At 39.4% G+C, this 18,644-nt stretch overlaps 1 protein-coding gene across 2 annotated transcripts in view; it reads right to left on the reverse strand.

Moving 5' to 3' along the window:
• The window catches only part of chrm3a (cholinergic receptor, muscarinic 3a), an 85,612-nt gene extending 67,234 nt beyond the window's left edge, over window positions 1-18,378 (reverse strand). Inside the window, exon 1 of one of the 2 annotated variants that reach the window (XM_061040015.1) lies at window positions 18,110-18,378. The gene's annotated coding sequence lies outside the window, so the exon portion shown is untranslated. Of the gene's footprint in view, window positions 1-17,006; window positions 17,129-18,109 lie in introns of those variants that run through there. The other variant, XM_061040016.1, reaches the window with a different exon arrangement.
• Window positions 18,379-18,644: the final 266 nt, after the last annotated feature.

Here is an 18,644-nt window from a genome sequence, read left to right on the forward strand (position 1 = left end):
GTGAGACAAAAACATAGAGAGGCTCACGCTCCGGCACTTCTTTGTTCCTTCACCGCTCGGCTGGATCAACAGTTAATTCAGCTCAGAGTGACTGTGCAGGCTGCGAGTGACAGCGGTGAATTAATGATTCATTATGCACAGTGTAAGCAAATAGTGAGCCAGTGATGGAGGAAAATGGATTCACACACATCCAGCGCCAACCATGACATCTCCCCAGCCATTAAAAACTATCCAGACACACACGTGGAGGAATCTAAAAAGCAGCTGCGGTTTGTCAAACCGCATGTACAAACAGGAGAACATGCCAAATGTGCTGCTCACATCTGCACTTTTATTTCCTGAAAATGACTTCTCAAGAAATCTGAACCCAAAGCAGTCATTCATAATCATTCATTATACATGTGATGTATTGCTTGTTGAGCCTGGAGCTTTTCTTCTAAATGAATTTTACATTTTCTTCTCGTTCAGGCCGGTCACTCGAGTCATCACTTCGTCTCTGCCTCACCATATGTTCAGAGGTGCAAGCCGAACAGAAGTGTAGAATAAACTTAATACTGTTGAGTCTGCAGAGAGCGTGATGCTGCAGAAGGTGCCATAAAAATTTGATAGCTCATGTCAAAAATGTTTGTGCGGTTTTGTGTTATTAATTCAGAGAGAACTGCACAATTGCAGAATAAGTACTACATGCATATTCCATTAGAGACACAGGGAAACTGGTGATGTGCTATGTGACAGTGTCTGTTTCACACATCAGACTGCTTTTTTGCAGTACAAAGTAGCTTTAAAAGTTTTTTCAAAGGTTCATACATGCAATTCTTCAAACATCTTAATCTCCTGTCTCCACAGAGATCACATAAAGGCTGTAAATTCAGCTGAGCAGCAAAGATTAGAGTCTTGCTTCTTAAGTTTCTATTTTAGGGAGAGTGTTTTTTTTTGCAAATTCACAAATGTTATATCATATCTCCCTCCTACCTTTTCCCATCCCCTGTCCTCTCTATCCTTGTCACGACATGAAGGAGCACGTCTGAACCGTTAGATTCCATCATATCCACGTTGAACATGAATAGAGAACATTTATTTGCCATATATGCTTGTGCTAGAAAGCTTAATATCAAGGGTGACAGAGCAAACAAAACCAAAAAAAAGAAAACCCTTTCACAGATTGACAAATCTTCCAAACTCTAGACACATCAATTTTAAGATGGATGATTTTACACGAACAGGTCTTCTGAGCAGGATACATATGGAGCCTCTGATGTCTGGAGGTCTCATGGATGTACAGCGAAACCATCTGCATATGTCATTGTGATGGATGACGTGGGAGCAGAGATCGAGCGACCTCGCTGTTTGGACAAGCTTTCTGTTAGGTCGTTCCTCCTCCTGTCACTTCCTCTGACTGATGGCTGCATTGAACATGAACACGCCCGTACAATCATGGCAACTAGCCTCCCATAATGGCATTGACGAATTTTTGTCTGTTCTTGACTCAGGCGGGCGGGGGGGAAAAGCTAATCAATGTGAAGTGTGTGTGCATTTCTGTAGGATATCTGTCAAAGAGGAAAAAAAGGGAGAGCAGGAGTGGAAGAAGCAGAGTCAATTCAGAAAATCTTTGCAATAGAAGATGAAAAACAAAACTCTGGAAAATGATGTCCCTGCAGTACTCCATCAGTTAATAAATCCAGTGCATATTAAGAGATGATGGATTTCTGTTGTTTTTTTTTACCCTTGCAGTACTCAGAAATAAGTCACAAATTAATTTTCTCCATGACATCTGGACCTCTACGGATAGATGAAGAGAAGCAGATGTCACAAAAGATTTTCCCTTGGTCTGTAAATCACAGAAGAGGGTGAAAGATGTATTAAAAACACTCGTAAAAATCTCCTATTAGGGCCACATTTTCAAAGAAGATTCGGTGACAGAATGGGATAATCAAAACTTCTTTTCATACTTGAACAATCTATCATTTATGCCATAGTGTTAGTGCAAGTGTGAAAAGTAAAACTATTCCCTAACAGTGGCAGAAACGCTGCAATTATTTTCTTTGAGGAATTAAACAGTTGCCGCTCAAACAGCTTCAAAGTAATGATAACAAACTTACATAACTAAATAGAAAATGTCTATGCTCTGGCAATGGCGATGTTTTGAATTTGTCCTGTAAAACAAAGGGAAAGTAAATGCAGCTCCAAATGGAAATATGTCTGCCACAGAAGCAGCCAGCTGCAACACAAAGTGTCATTCCATTTTTTTTCATGCCTCTTTGAACAATTTCACAAAAAGACGAAGGGATTTGTATTCAGCCCCTTCAGTCAAAAAAAGGATTAAGGGAATTTGTGTTGTAAGGGAATCTAAGGAAACTACAGCACCTGTATGATTGTCGCAGGCATGTAGGAAAAACAAATTAGCACCGTTTTTGTTGTTGTTGTAATTTTGCACTTACAGATCCCGTTCTGCAATAATATTGAGATGGTGGTCAGACATGGTGCAAAATAAACATGCATGCTGCAGAGCCTGTTGAACAGGTTCATACAAGAGGCTGAGTATCATGCTTAAATGTGAAAAGCCTGTCAAAGCTGCACGGATGCAGCGTGTATCTGAACTTTAACTCCTGAAATATTTGTGAGGACAGCTTGTTCCGATTAAATACCCTGATTAGAATGCAACTTTGTCTAAAATACTTCGACAGATTTCTCATTTCACCCTTCAGCAGCCCTTAAGACGTATTTAGCAGAGGGACAAATTCATATTGTATTAGACACCTGGATATGGAAAGACTGAAAATAATAAAGCATAACAGTGAAAGCATTCCAACTGTCTGGAGTTCTCATCAGTATTCTTGCCTTGTTAATGTTACTGCTCAATGACAAAGCTTTTCATATGAGAGCCAAGCAGTGTCAATTCCAAATTCACCCGATCACAAGCGTTTATAACACATAAATTTGTCTTTTTTTTTTTTCCAAATTAGCAACAGATATCACTTGGAATCAACCACGGAATAAGAATGAACACAAACACTGGATTGTGAGCAGTGTAAATAATCTCTGCCACAACCCTGATTATGATGTATGGAGAGCACAGTCATGCACTCAGACATGCTGCCAAAGCTGAGACACAATCCATGGAGTCATTACCAAAGCAGGGAAATGACTCAGATTTAGTTTCACTGGCTTTCCAAACACCCGCAGATCCATGTTAACTCATAATATCACCTCAGATCCTGATACTTAATGTTGAAATAACAAACAGAGAGGCGTCTAAGAGGTCACAAGGTTATCCTTCCTCCCTGGTGGTTCTCAGCACTGAGGGATTAAGCAGGATGTGACTGATGTAATGATAAGAGCTTAAGGAAAACGAGGCAGATTTCTACATACTGTAACTGCCCCTTCATGTCTGTGTTGAAAAGAGATTTAATGAGATTAATTTAAAGAGCTTTAGTGAGACTAATCTGGATAAGAAAAAGTGGTTAAATAAACAGGAACTAAGAAGAGGAAGGAACAAAGAGGAGGCACAGCCTGGGAGAAAACGTACCAGTTCAATGTCATATGACATGTACCCTTTTAAATGAAAGAATAATTACCGGGCAAGTGGAGAGGAAATAGAGTAATTTGTTTTACCAGCTGAAAGGCAGCAGTAATGATAATTATTACACCTGCTACTCTAGATCAGATCCTTTTCTTTTTCAGGTGAATAAATTATCTGAAGCCACCACATAATGGAATTATACAGATATCTTATGTTCAACAAGTACGATGGCATGTTGTTCTAGGAAAATAAAACAATCTTGGTAAAAGCTTCATTTCATCTTTTGGTCATTCTGCCAAAGAAGCTAATGTTATTCTTTCCTCTGAAAATGTGACTGTTACCGTCTGAATTTCAATTACCACTGGGCTAGCAAGTTAGAGTTTTATAAACAGCAACACGGTTAGCATTTACAGCCATGCTAACCAGTGGCATAGCTAGCTATTATTCTACTCGCCAATGGCATAACTAGCTATCATTTTAATAGCTGGTGACAAGCTAGAAATCAATTGACAAGCTGGTGGCAAACCTATCATTTGACTGGCTGTTGGCACAGTTAGAAATTAGCTTAGCTTGAAATTCTAATCCTGTATCAAGCCTTTATAAATTGGGTTTGCCAATTGGAATATACAGAGATGTATAACTTCTCCATCTACAGCTTTAACTGTATAAACCATACACACATGCACAACGAGCTGGAAACATCACACCAGCTTAGCATTGTCACTATGATGCATGTTGACACTAGCATTTCACTGAAGGCACACCTCATGAAAGTACAGGGTGACCATACGTCCCGATTTTACTGGGACCGTACCGTTGTCAATCTCCGTGTCCTGAGTCCTCACAAATATCTATAAAACACTATTATGTCCCGGTTTTGAAAAGTACAACACTGAATTGTCTGTATGTCAATCAATGTCGTTGCCGAGGCTGGTTTGGGTTTAACAAATAGAAAACCATCACTACTGCACCACGAGCCAAAGTTCAATACTGAATTGTCCATCAATGCTGGGGTTGCGGCTGTTGCTTAGCTAGCCTAGCTTATCATACTAGCAGGACCTGCTGCCTAACGACAGGTAGGCAACTGTCATGACGAAAAGGAAGTCAGCGTTTTCCAAAGTGCTCCAGGAGAGTTACAGCTTCCTTTGAAAAGTACCAGCCAATGAATATGGTGCCTTTTGCGCACACTGCATGGTGGAAATGCAGACATACAAAGCCATATTAAAATGAGCAAACAAAAACAGTGGGTACAGGCTAGAAGTGTAGCTCTGTTACGATCTATTTCAACGAGGCAAACGCCGTGAAAACCGACTTAAACAAGCTGCTCAAGAGGAAGCCTCTACCACCTTGTGTGATCAGGGCAGGTCACAGTTCCAAATCGATACATGTGGGTTTGGAGGTTTGGAAATATGGTCAGCCTATGTAAATTAGTTTAGCCTCACAGTGCTGCAAGCCTAAACATTTTACTATGTACACATACTTTAATTGTTAACAGGGATCATAAGTGTTTCTTGCTGCAGTTTGTACACTATACACAGGGTAATTAATTCAATTCAGATTTCCTACAAGCAATTGAGGATTACAGATTATCACGGTCCTTTTTGGCAGAGTAGAAGACAATGTAATGGCAAACAGCGAGAAGAGTGTGGCTCTGAAGCTACATGAACACATCTGCTGTCCTTAGTCATTCTCATTTCTGAAAACTGGTTTGTTTGGCGATACAAAATTCCCTAACTAAAATGGCGCCTTGCTTTATGTCTTTGCCAGCATGCTTGCCAGATTAATTTGAGGAGATTTAAACTTGAGGTTTACGCCAGGAATCCAGACTATATTAATTTAACTGAAGCCATAATTGCATGTTTCTGCCATATATTAAGATGACAAAATGTTGATAAATAATAAGCTCACACAACTCCTCTTAGTTGCCTGTATATGCAATAAATATGCACAGCTTGGGTTATGATTACATTTCATAGAAACACAGAGGGTAAGAAGCCAATAAACAGTTTGCTATTTTTTTTCTTTCAACATAACGCTGCCAAAATCTTTTGTATGGAGATTTGCCAGGCGATTCCATCCATCCTCTCCTTCATGTGGCCTGCTTTTCATCCCAAAGACATCACTAAAGTTAATGCAGCCTGGCTGTCTATTCCTTGTCTATATCTCGTACTTTCTGTTAAACCTCGGAATCTGTTAAGCTTAGTCCATACGCTGATTTGAAATTGTATCGAATGCTACAGAGATGTATCTGAACCTTTTCTTCCACAAAGCTGTTTGATAAGGCATGTGCCGGATTTCACTTGTTGCCTGAGGCTTTACTCATCTGATAAAAGAACAAAAAACAGATGACCATTCTCAACACATACTCCAGTGATTCATGTCACTGCACTTCTCCTGCAAAGCTTTGATGCAATGCCAAGTTACACACATTCCTGCGATGAGCTCAAGATTATTATCACTTTGCTAAGTGGAAGTAATCCCCGGGGAGGTTTTAAAGGTTTACAGCACTCCTTCCAAACATGGAGGAGTGAAAATACCAACAAGAGATACCTGGCATTCCCAAATCCTGATCAGGAGTTTGGTCTCTAGAGACTGCATATAAAACTATGTTTTATGTCATTCTTTAGTTGCAGTGGAAACTGATCTTAAAGGTTTGACTCTTTTACTCATTTATGTAACTCAATGTTTGGGGGTTGTAAATCACACTACGTCCTGCTTGGTTTATGTTGCATTTTCTGGATTTTATAAAAGGGAGTCTGTTCTCAAGCACAGGTGTTAAAATTTGCAGCCAACTTAAATCTCAGTGAATTATACGCCATAAAGAACAGTGACTAAGTGTTTCACTTAATTTATATGAGCTATAGCTACTAGATTTTATGTGTTCACATATCCTTCTTTTTTCATTGAATGTTGTACACCTGACAAAACAATCTGCTGTTGGAAACTTATTATGTTTCACATTCCTTCATTACCATCACCTGAGAGATTTTCCATTTTGCGTTTACTGGTTAATGTATCCATTTACAAAATAAACGTATTAAATCAAACACAACACAGTAACACAGAACAATACACACACACAAATTATTATTTGAGTTAAAAGCGCAGTGATATAAGATCAGTGATGGTTGCAGAATTCGCTCTTTCAGCAGATTTTAAAGTTTTTTTTTTCAAACTGCCAAAAGAAGGACAGTCCTTCATATCGTCTGGCAGAGCGTCCACTGAGTTGAGGCTTCCACAGTGAAATCTGACTGCCCAAAGACAGCAGGGTACAGAACAATCTCTGGTCGAAGATATTCTTGTGGATTTTATGGACTCCTCAGAGCAATGCACACACAAAGCTGATTGTTTGAACTTACTGACGTTGTTTCATCTTTTCTAGAGCCATGCTTGTAACCCTCTGATGTACGTCGCTTTGGATAAATTATAAATTAGTGAATTGTAGAATTGTAGCCAAAGTTAATAAAGTGACATAATGGAGGTGGCGACAAACCATTTAAAGAAAATAGTTTAAAAATTATTTAAAGTTCTCAAAGCTCAGAAGATGAAGCTTCACCAAAATCCTAAAGTGATGATTTTACTTGGACTTGTTTGTCCAAAACTTTTAGCGTTTGTTTATACAAAGACTCCAGTGGTTTAATGACTTTTTCCTCAGCCTGCCATCAACAAGCTTTCGGCCTACAGGTTGACATATGGGAATTAGAAGGTGTTGGTTAGGTGTTGGCAGCATCCATTAAAAGACAGGCTATTATGTCTCCAGTTTTACAAACTGTACTTGATGACTTAATTAATATAATATATAATATTATATAATATAAATATAAATAATATAATAATATATAATATAATAATAATATTTTTTTTTTTATGTGTGGCTTCCACTTTAATCATCACAGAATACCTCTATTATAAAAGTGGTCAAATCTAGATTAAACTCCACCAAGTACATGTTAAGATACCCTCAAAACATTGACGAGTGATATTTGTAATTGTCGCTTTATATCTCAGTGACAGAGTCTTAAAAGTGTCAGAGTAAGCCAGAAAGGCTAATATTCACCAGACCTAACAGAAGCCATAATGTATCTTTATTAACCATGTAGTACAGTGATATATGAGAATACACAGTTACAGTTTATTTTCTGCAGATAGAGGTCTTTAGGTTCTATTTCTATGAGCACAATAAATTTATAAATGAAACAAAAATCTGGGATTATTCATTATTCTAATTTGCGAACATTATTCCCAAAAAAATTCAAATAATTCTTCTACATGTTTTTTTTGTTAACCATCAAACAGTTCTGTCATTCTTACTGCTTAGCTCATTTTGTAAATAAACAGGTTCGCATTTCAAAAAAGTGATGACATCATTGCAGAGGGTTAAGCCTCAAAGGCAGGGATGGACTAATAGGGATTCACTTTCTCTGTCTTGTGTTCAGACTTCTGTCTGCTTGTTACTATTATGAAACACCTGAAATCCCCTCTGGAACATTGCACATCTGCGTCCAACTGTCTAATTCTGTCTCAGCTTTTCAACCTGTCCAGTAGCAGAACCCCTCTGTGCAGCAGAAACTGCGACAATAAAGTATTGAACCGAACACTTCCTCACACACACTGACAAGATAGAAAATTGGAGTTAAAGTTTCGTCCCCTTTTGATGCAGCAGACTCATGTAAATGTCAGTTGACGTTTTGATTCAATGGCCCGGGGGCTGCAGGTCTTGTTGGCTCAAATTAATTTCTTTCTACAGAGTTTAGCCAGCCAGTCTAGCCTGGTACAAGTTCTACTACTCGCCATTTCTTTTCATAATGTCAATCACACTAAGGAAGGAAGAAGACAATAAAACTGGGATTCCTTAAAAGGTCAGGGCATATGGACACTCTTACATCTGCTTTAGGGGGGAACTATAGGAAATGGAAACTTCAAGTACAGGTGTTTGTTTCACTCACTTTCCTTCAAATTTTTCCTTTTTTACATTTAGTTGGAACCCGAGTAAATAAAGCATAAAGCTACACAACATAAAACCTGAAAGTGTCATTTAGAGTTCAGGTAGAACATTCAAACGTTTGCTGCTGTTGTAACTACAGTGTTTCCCCTATAATTATATTAGGGGGGCGTGTCGGCGTGTCTACAACAAATAGAATTTAGCATTTACCAAATTTACCAAAAAAAAGCACAATACATAAGTTTCTAGGCTGAGTGGGGTTGAAGTATTTTTAAAGCAGAAAAGCCAGAGAATAGGAAAGGTAAAGAAATACTGCTGTTTTGCACAGCAGCTCTCCCCAAATCTTATCATAAACACAGTTGGCAGTGAGACTACAAAGACATTAGCTCTAATAGGTTGGCACAGCAGCTTATCAGAAACTCCAAATCCCCTTGAAAGAGCACACACTAACCTTAGTAAACCGTATCCCATGAGCTTCAAGTTATGTTAAATACTCAGCAGTGCCCTTTATGATTACCCACAGCTATGATCCTCTTGGTAAACTACATTATGGCCATCCCATTTAGTCTCTCTTGTGCAATCCGCTCCTTCACCTGTAGTTTGAATAAGTTCTTGTTTGAAAAAAAAAAAAAGAGTACCCACTCCTTTCGAATTGGTGACAGGCGTCTAATGAAAGTGGTTGAAAAAAGACAGATCTAAATTGCAAAGACAGATTAACATGGACCGTCGAACAGCCGCAATGATTCCAACTTCAGTCCTGATACTGATATGAAATCTGCGCTTTGGGTAATAAATAATACCAAGACCAGTCTTATACCAGGTTTTTTATATACTGGCTGAATGATTCACGTTGTAACTTTAAAAAAAATAAAGCCAATGTGGAAATACAAAAAAAAAAACATCCTTGAAATTTCACTTGAGGCTGGCTGCAAAAGCCAAGCAATCCCCATTTGTAACCATGTCAAAGCTCCTAAGGAACTTCTGGTTTGTGTGGATTTTTTGGCACCCTGTGGACAAAGTGTCACCTGTTTTCTCTGAGCTTGCCCTGCACATCTGTACACAGGGTTTCATGGCAAACAATCCCCCTGCTTTCTTTTAACAAGTAGACTATCATTATTAAGAACTCTTGCTATGGAAAACATAAAAAGTCTGTTTTGCCAGCGTGCTTTAAATTGTCTCATCTGACCTACAGCAGTGATCTCAGGCATTAAAATGAACCATGTAGAAACTATCAGTCTGGTCACTAATGGTCTTGTTTGCTTATGTAGGTCATATAGAGATATGAATTTTAATCTGAAACTTGCATAATTAGGGGATAAATTGAGCTGACTGACAGATGGACATGTTGTACCTGTTTGCCAGGAGGCTTAAAGCTTGCCTAAGATCCACTTCTTGGCCTGTTTATATATTCATTGAATTTAGATGAGAAAGCATTTCCATTATGGCAACTGCCATTCTTGGGCTTCAATAACCTCTTTAGACTCCAATGGGTGACTTCACTGAAGCTACGTCTATGTTTTTTACTGTCTATTAGGGCTTTCACACTAGCAGAAATCTCCTGAAAAACTCAGGATATTTCCAGGAGGGGCTGTATATGTGAACACAAACAGCAAAAGCTGTTGCTCAGACTTCACCCGGAGTTTCTCCTGCCAGACCCCTAGTATTTTTTCTGCAGCAAGTCCGTGTGGGCTGATGTGAGAATGCCGCAGGATATTCTCCGGATAATTCGTGCCAATAGGGGGGGGAGTGACGTTACTAAACCATGCTGCACGGTGCATTGACTGTATGCCCGCGACCACTATGATCTCTGTGCACGTAATTAAACAGCTGCATTACGTTTTCTGTTCGCCAGTATGTTGTTCTCCGCTCATTTGTTGATAATGTAATTCCGTTGGACAACACGCAGCATTGATATGAATGCAAATATTGTAATTATAGCGCAGGTAGCGGACTCTGTTTCTTACCTCAGGAGACCTCTGCAGTACTTGAAAGTGTCAGATCTCTGATGCTGGTGATACACTGTATACTTTCACTAGCTGCTCATAATGGCCATCAGTATCAAATGTTCTCAATGGTTTCTTAACAATCACATTCATATTAAATTCAGTCAAAAATCTGAAACGGAAACAAGCAGCTTTTTTAATAACAAAAGATTGCTGGTATTACTTCAATATGACTATTATAGATCTTTCACACGGTGAAGATTTTTTCTGGGAACCTTGTACAACTTCTGGGTAAAAAAAAAAAAAAAAAAACTTTTCTATAGATTTTCAGTGCTGCACATTTGAGTTAGCAGCACTGCTCATGCTCGCAGTGTGGCTGCTTTAACCTGTTTGCATGCATGCTGAAATGAATAGCAGCGATGCACATGCACTTTAAAAGTGCACAGTGTGGACCAGGCATAACAACTGACACAAAGCTTTATGCAAATAGGGGAAGCTTTCCTTCTTTAGAAAGTCTCAGATGATGGGCACACATAGACAGCACTTTCATAGAGGAGAGATGAATACAATGGCCTGGATCACGACATTCTCAGGTTACCCTCTCAGCTATTTGAATATCATTATGGATATGTGTATCGGAGAAACGGATGACAACTGATCCGTGATCCATTCAAATCACCCCCCACGGTGCGATCTGCACATGATCCGCAGATCAATAGAAAATATATCATCATGGTGTGAATGCCACTAAATCCCTGTACAGAGTCTAAGTGAAAAGAATACAGCGTTTAACTAGTGCGTGTATGCACCAAGGAGATAGGAGGACAAGTCAGATTCAGGCCCTTTAAATATATTTTTTGATCCTTGCCAAAACTCAGTGATCTGATCCGAAACAGGAGATTTGTGATCTGTTGCACCACTAGTTCAATGCCTGCCTGAAAACTGCAGCAAGGTATCGGGGACACATGGCAGAATATTAATGAAACTGAGTGATCCCAGATAAATATATTGAACTGATACGTCTTGTATCATTCACTTGAAACTTTGGCCTTTCTCCTGCGGTTCATCGAGCCCTCATGATGTGGTCTCCTGTTTCCTTCCGGTGGAAAAAAAACAAACAAACAGAAAATGTATGAAATGCAAAGTGCACAGAGGAGCGAAGATAAATCATTTGGTTGGCAGTTCTTCACCTCATTCTAACCTCTGAAAGGATTTGAAGATGAAAACATTACAAAGCTGAAAAAAGTGATTTAGCCATAATGTGTGTCAGAGCCGAGTTCTCGAAACACAATTTGACTCGCAGGATATGGGTTTGATGAGCTGCAATACAATAAAAAAAGAGGGAGACGGGCAGAACCAAACAATTGGAAACGAACAAAGAAAAACCTACAAATGGACTTTTCTACATTTGTTAAGCACACAAAGCCGATAAGAGCAGAATCCGAAACAGAAATCCTTAATTCATTGTGACTAATCAGTCCTGACAGGAACCTAATCACACAGCAACATCTAATAACCTAACGTTAGAATGATTAGAATTCTAACGTCTTCAATTTAGTTTGAAATTAGGAGGTTGTTGTCGTGACATAAAAGTAATTTGTGATAAATCCCCCATCATCTGGTACTAATAACGGGAGAAGTATCCTCAATAATCCCAGTCATATGTGTGCCTGATGCATTTAAATGTATAACATCAGGGTGTATGCTCATTAGAAGTAGCATGTAAGAGTTTTTATTGAGCTTGCAACCGACGTTTGTCTACATGCCAGCATCTGACAAAAGAAAGCATGAACTATAAATGATAGTATTCGTTTGCCATTCTGTGTATGCATCATGTCCCAGTATGTGGTGTTCTCTGGGTTCCCGTAGTTTGAGAAATTCAATCAGATATCCCGCTGAGAGACAATATTCAATTTGCAATTTTAACCCATCACTATAAATTGCACAGCCTAAAGACTTGCCTCGATGTTGATGAATTGTGTCCTTGTCATTGTCGAACAACAAGTGTGACAAGTGGAAAGATTTCAATGTATTGTGAGCATTTATCGTATGTTAAGACATGGCCCTTATTCAAGAGAAGCTGTTGATGTTTAAGCTGAAGTAAAAGAAAGGACATGTGGAGAATTCAAGTGGAAAAAAGAATCAATAACATTTAAACAAAACATTTTTCTTAAAATGCCGGGACAATGTTCATTTTGAATGAAAAAACTTGATTGTAGAAAGACACCACTGTGTTTTCAACCCTCATCATTTTTTTTTAGCATAGATTTGTCTTTAAATATATTTTTGTTGTTCATCTCTGGGGAAGCATTTTACCAGAGATCCTTCTTGTCAGTTTCTCCTTTCAGTTTTCACTCATCCATATCAGAAGCTCACCCATATTTACAGGCGTCCAGACACTGTCCTCTAAACACCATCTTGTACTTGATATTTTCAGGACTATTAGCTGCAGGCTGTTATGAAACTGAAGCCAATACAAAAGTGTCAGTAAAGGTTAATTGCTATCTTATTAACTTTTACAACAACAAAAAAATCGAAGGGCCAAACCCTGAGTTTAATCAGAGGACTAAACATTCAGCTCACATTTCCTTCATAATGTTTAGATCAGAGTGCTACAGAGAAAGCAGAAAATACTGCATGTTACGAGTTGAAGTCACACTTGGATCTTTAATGAAATCAATGCAGTGTGAAAGCATATTAAACCAGAATAATAAACAAGCCATATGACGGAAACATTCATCACAACAAGGAAATATACGGCTGCAGACTGAGGGTCTGAAGCTGGTCCAAGCCACGTCAAACATCCATCATCATCAGAATTTCTCCCTGTTCCGCACTTATTACACCAGTTAACACTCGCAAACACCTGCTTCGGTTTGTCCGACTTAATCTTTACACATTTCCCCAGCTCTGTATGTTTCGCTGTCGTCATGTGCCCTCTCTCTCTTTTTTCCACTCTTTTGCTATGTGTACTGAACAGCTCTCTTTTTTATCTTGAATCCATCCCTCTGGATTTACGGTGAAATTGGTGGAGAGCATGTTGTTATCGATTAATTCGCTTTGAACTGACACGAGAGAGCAGCCATGTACTAGACATGGACCTGAATTCTCCATAGTGAGGTTTTAGTTTGTAAAAAGAGTTTGACAAAGAGACAAAGGCAGTGAGTCAATGAGAAAGTATGTCAGCAAATGTGACAATAGGCAAAAAGAGAAAATAACTCAGAATAAAGATCACTAAAGCAGTGGAGTGTAGCGGGGTGTGCTAGACATTTGCAAACTGTTTGGAAATAGTGTAATGGCTGCCTGATTTTACTGCAACACTTACAGCTGACACACCCACGACAGAGTTAATATACATTAAAGACCTGCATGAACCTATGTCTATAACATCGCTGACCTTAGCCCCGCCTCCATAAATCCGCCCGCCCAATGTCTGACCTTTTAACTTTTACTCACTCCCATTATCTTGATTTGAGTGTGTGCTGCACATACGCAATATCCTAAGGTAAACAGGGAGCAGTGTGATTTAACAGCCCTGAGGTGAGCGCCTTATTGCTTCCAATAAGTGGCAGCGTTAGCTCAGCCTATGACCACTAGTAAAGGTCAGCTAGTGTCGGTTTAGCACGCGTTATCTTAGCCATAAACAGTTGGATTGCATCCGCAGGGCGTTTTCATTGCAAGTAATAAAACTCTGTGAATACAAAAAGGAAATCAAAAGTCAATAACATGCTTATTTGCATTAGGCAAAAAAACTAATTATAAATAGCCCTGCCTGAGAGAATTACGAGTTTCCAATTAAAATGACCAATACTGCCATAAGATGTGAAGCGCAATAAATACACAAACACAAAAGAGTACATATAAGCTAACTCAGTTTCTAGGTCTATCTGATGTTATTCATGTGCGACACATCACCTATGTTTTCAACATGTGCCTCGTGAATGAGTCAGAAATAAATTCACCACTACATCGGCACAGATTAATCTGAGTGTAGCTGATGTAGCCGAGTCTAGCTTGAGCTTCATCTGACTGCATCAAAATGGCGTGAAAGAAAGGCCATTATACCCAGATCTCCATCCAATATTTTAAAATGTCTGCACGCTTGGGGAGAAAGCATTGCTTGTTTACATAAAACTTTTTTTTTTTTTTTCTGATAACTGTGATGAATTCAGACTTGTGCTGTGTGTGTGTATAGCGAATGCTTATACTGTGATGTTGATGGAAAAACAATCTTTTGAGCAGCCCTTATTATAACGAGAGCTCTTCTTGTGCTTTAACAAATGGTCACATATGATATATTCCTACTTCAAATGTCCTTCGCTGCTAATGCTAATGAAGTGCAACAGTGTCTTCCCAGCACTGTCACTGTGAAGCTAAGCAGGTGCTATGAAATATGCACAACAACAGTACACTTACCGGAGAGACAACAGAAGAGAGGAGAAGGAGCGCAGTCCGGGAAAAAAAAACACAACATTTTATGGACCAGCTAATTGAGAAGACACTCATTGACTGCTTTTAATCTGATGCTGAAAGAACTTTTTCCCATCAGTACACACACAAAGTTTTCACAGCGAAACTTTCAACTGTGACTTTTAAAGGGATAACTACAGAGGTTTTGTGTTATTGTTTTCTTAATTAAACAGGGATGGAAAACTTTCTGCCCGACGCGTTCCCTAAAGATAGATGCTGTGATTCCCTCTGTTGTGGTCTGCGTGGTTGTGAAAGTGGATTAAACCGGCCTTAACATCAAGACGAGCTCTAATGAAACCCAGTGGGGGAGTTAGCCTGTCTGTTTGGCCAGCTGACTCCCGTAAAAAAAAAGAAGCTATCACTGTCTCCTGCTGCCGGCTCTAAAAGTAGCCTGGTGGTGCCAGTCAGTGTAGGGGCTTATACTGTTTGATGCTTTTGCCTGAATCATACAACAGCTGAAACCCTCTCGTCTACTCCATCACACATACATGTTAATTCAGTGACAGCGTGTGCTTTAGTGGCAGTTTTATCGACTTCTGCTTTTATAAACCAATCCCACACGCAGCAGTGTTTGTGTCAGCCTGTGACGCAGACATCTGTCACACTCTGAAAATGAAGAATGTTTGATGCTGATATGATTACTATTCAATTTTTGTTATCAAGATGCATGACATGTTTGCAAAGTGAATCCACAGCCACTGCTAATTAGCTTAGCTTAGCATCCAGATGGGGAAAAACTTAGAAGCTAGCCTGGTTCTGCCCAAAAAGTAAAAAAAAAAAAAAAAAAAAAAAATGTTTGAGAACCAGTTCAAAGATCACTTTTTGCTTTATAGCCATATTTTTTCTAAAATAAACCTAAAGTTGCAGGTTTCTGTTCGGTTTAACAGAGATACTTGGCGGGATGCAGCAACTTTGCGATGACAGGTTTATTTTTTTGTGATGGTAAAAACATATTACAGTGTAAGTGTTCCGGACATCGGTTCTTTTTCTTTATCTTTGTTTATTTCTATAAAACCTAAGTTTTGGATTTATACAGGTTTTTTACAGGGACTCTTGGCTGGAAGCAGTGACTTCCTGGAGTCATGTCAACACTGTGAGGTTTACATTGCAGAACCTACACTAGGTTTTTTTTTTTTTGTTTTTGCATGGATTCAACAAACGTCACTACATTTAGAGGTGTAGCTGGTCCGGTTTATTTTTAACCTTCAGACAAGAGCAGAGTATCTGTTTCAACGCTTGATGCTAAGCTAAGCTAATTGACTGCAGCTTTTTCTCCATATTAACCCACGCAGACATCACGTGCTCTCATCTTATTCTTAGCAAGAAAGGGGGGGGGGGGGGGGGAACACATTTTATAATAACAAATAAAGATAGTGTGATAGATGTTTCAGGCAAATTCTGACAATAGGATAATGTTTCAAAAAGGAAGGCTTTGGATAAAAATGCAACAAAATTAACACCAGTTTGGAGAAAAAAACATGAATGATGAATTGAAATAAAGAGTTTCAGCTGTTGGAACAGGTTGCAGTCTTTATTTAAAGCTTTTCCCATCAGCTGCTGTCTGTAGCTTTGTATTTACCACACAGACATGACAGCATTATTGATCCTGCCATCTAACACTCAGCAAAAAGTAATGAGCTTGTTTCCTGAAAATGTCCCAGTATTCCTGAAAGAATTAGGAATTCATTCTAAAGAAACAGGCTGACTTCATATTGCAGTAAAAAATAAGCAGACAAAGACCCCTAATATGATGTCGTGCACTCTTGTTTTTTCAGAAGCATTTGTAGATAGTCACGAGCCTGGGACTAATGAAGCAGAAGCCTCTGTATCAGAAGCCTCAGTACACATGCCAGCACCCACGCACAACCTCAGGTATACAGCAGAGGGTAAGAGCAAAGACATTTTCATCCTACTTGGCGCCATCTACACCTCTGTCACCTGAGCCAGCAATATCAATGCACTACCCTCCACCCACGGTCCATTTGGGAAAGTCATAATGGTGATCAATACGGCAGTAGCAATGTGCACAACAAAACCATTAATCAAGAGAAGAAAGACATAAATAAATATTAGCCAAGAGATATTGACCCGAGTTCAAACAATACATCAAGCCATGAAAGCTCTGGTTCACCTTTCAATCTCATCCTCCCCTTCATGTGTGTCTTTTTCTGAATGTCCTCCACCGCGTCTCTCCCCGTAGCAGGCAATGGAAAGTAACAACCATCTAAACACATTCCTTCAACAGTCTCGTAACAGACTGTGCATTCACAACGACACACGTCTGGTCTACACTGTTCCCTAACAATGGCTGTGTTGATGTATTGATATAAAAAACATGCTGGTCCTGTTTACATACGCAACATATTAATATGTTAAACTTTAGAGCTTTGCGGGTCCTGCATGGTGGAATAATTTGTGATTCATATGCAGCTGCTGTATTGTCAAACTCACACTCTGGCTTCTGGGATGAATAACTGCAGCCGTGGACTTAAAGGAAAATATTTGCACCATGGCACAGATGCCATTCCCTCTGCTCTTACTCATTATCCAGCACAATGTCAAAGTACCCCCAGGTCACTGAGAGGGAACATTCCTTCACTTTGCCATCTATGGGCTCCATAAATAAACAGCCCAATTCATGAAAGCCTTCCACTCGCCATGTAAGGACACGATTAATTTCCTCTTGTGTCAAACAAATATCTGATCGCAAAAATAATAATGGACATAGCACAAGAGGAAGAAAACGCATCAAGTACTTTTTTTTTGTGGTAATGCTTTTTTCGTTTTAAACAAATTTCATTATGGGGGAATCAAGACATGCAAAACTAATATCTTGCAGTTTCATAAACGAACTTTACAGAAGCAGATTTGTTTGTGAAGCCACGTACGCCTTCTCGGATGAGAGGCATCAGAGCGCAGAGGGCTGGGCAGCAGGGATGCTGAGCCGGACCAGGGAGCAGCACTCGTTTAACTTCAAATTAAACCAAAAAAAAAAAAAAAAAAAGGCATGCAAGCACGGAATAAAAACCCCACATATATATATATATATGTCTGCTTTGAAAAACCAGCACGTGCGATCAATAATAATCTCTCGCGTGCGCAACTTTAAAGTGCAGCGTTGCGGGGAGGGAAACATCCTCCAACAAAAAAAAGCAGCTGAGAAGCATGCAAAACACTTTGCTGCGACTGAATATTTCCACAACTTCCATTTTTTTTGGAGTAATTTCCACCTACCTCATAACATTCATTAGTGCGTGAGTCCAGAGCACTACAAGTAGATGGGAAAACGGCAATCCAGTCAAACTTGTCACCGGTCAATTTTGGCACAGCAGCAGTTTCAATCCAGTCTCATCTGAAGCGCTTAAACTGTACTCAGCTAACGAGGATCGCCACCTTCTCCTGTCTCGGAGCCGTAGGTTGGGAAGCGATGTGAGGATAGCACCGCGGGATCTCCAAGGGCGCACGAAAAATCACTGCGTCAGGATTGGACAGAGCAACCGTGACGCACCAGCAGGTGGCACACCCGGCGAATAAAAAAAAAAAAGAAGCCCAGACTCATTCATTGACCATATATCTGGGTGAGTCTTGAAGCTCATCACGCACACTCGCGAGGAAAACCGATTAAGGGGCTCTACAAGAGTAATTGAAGATTAACAAAAAAAAAAAGTCAGGATCCCCTTCATATAATTTCTGTCCCTCTACACGCGATGTGCTTTTTTTAGTTTTAATAATGGGAGAGTGTCACCAACAAAAGCTTCAAGCTGTTTCA

This window comes from Labrus mixtus, chromosome 6 (genome assembly GCF_963584025.1).
Source record: "Labrus mixtus chromosome 6, fLabMix1.1, whole genome shotgun sequence".
NCBI classification, from domain to species: Eukaryota; Metazoa; Chordata; class Actinopteri; order Labriformes; family Labridae; genus Labrus; species Labrus mixtus.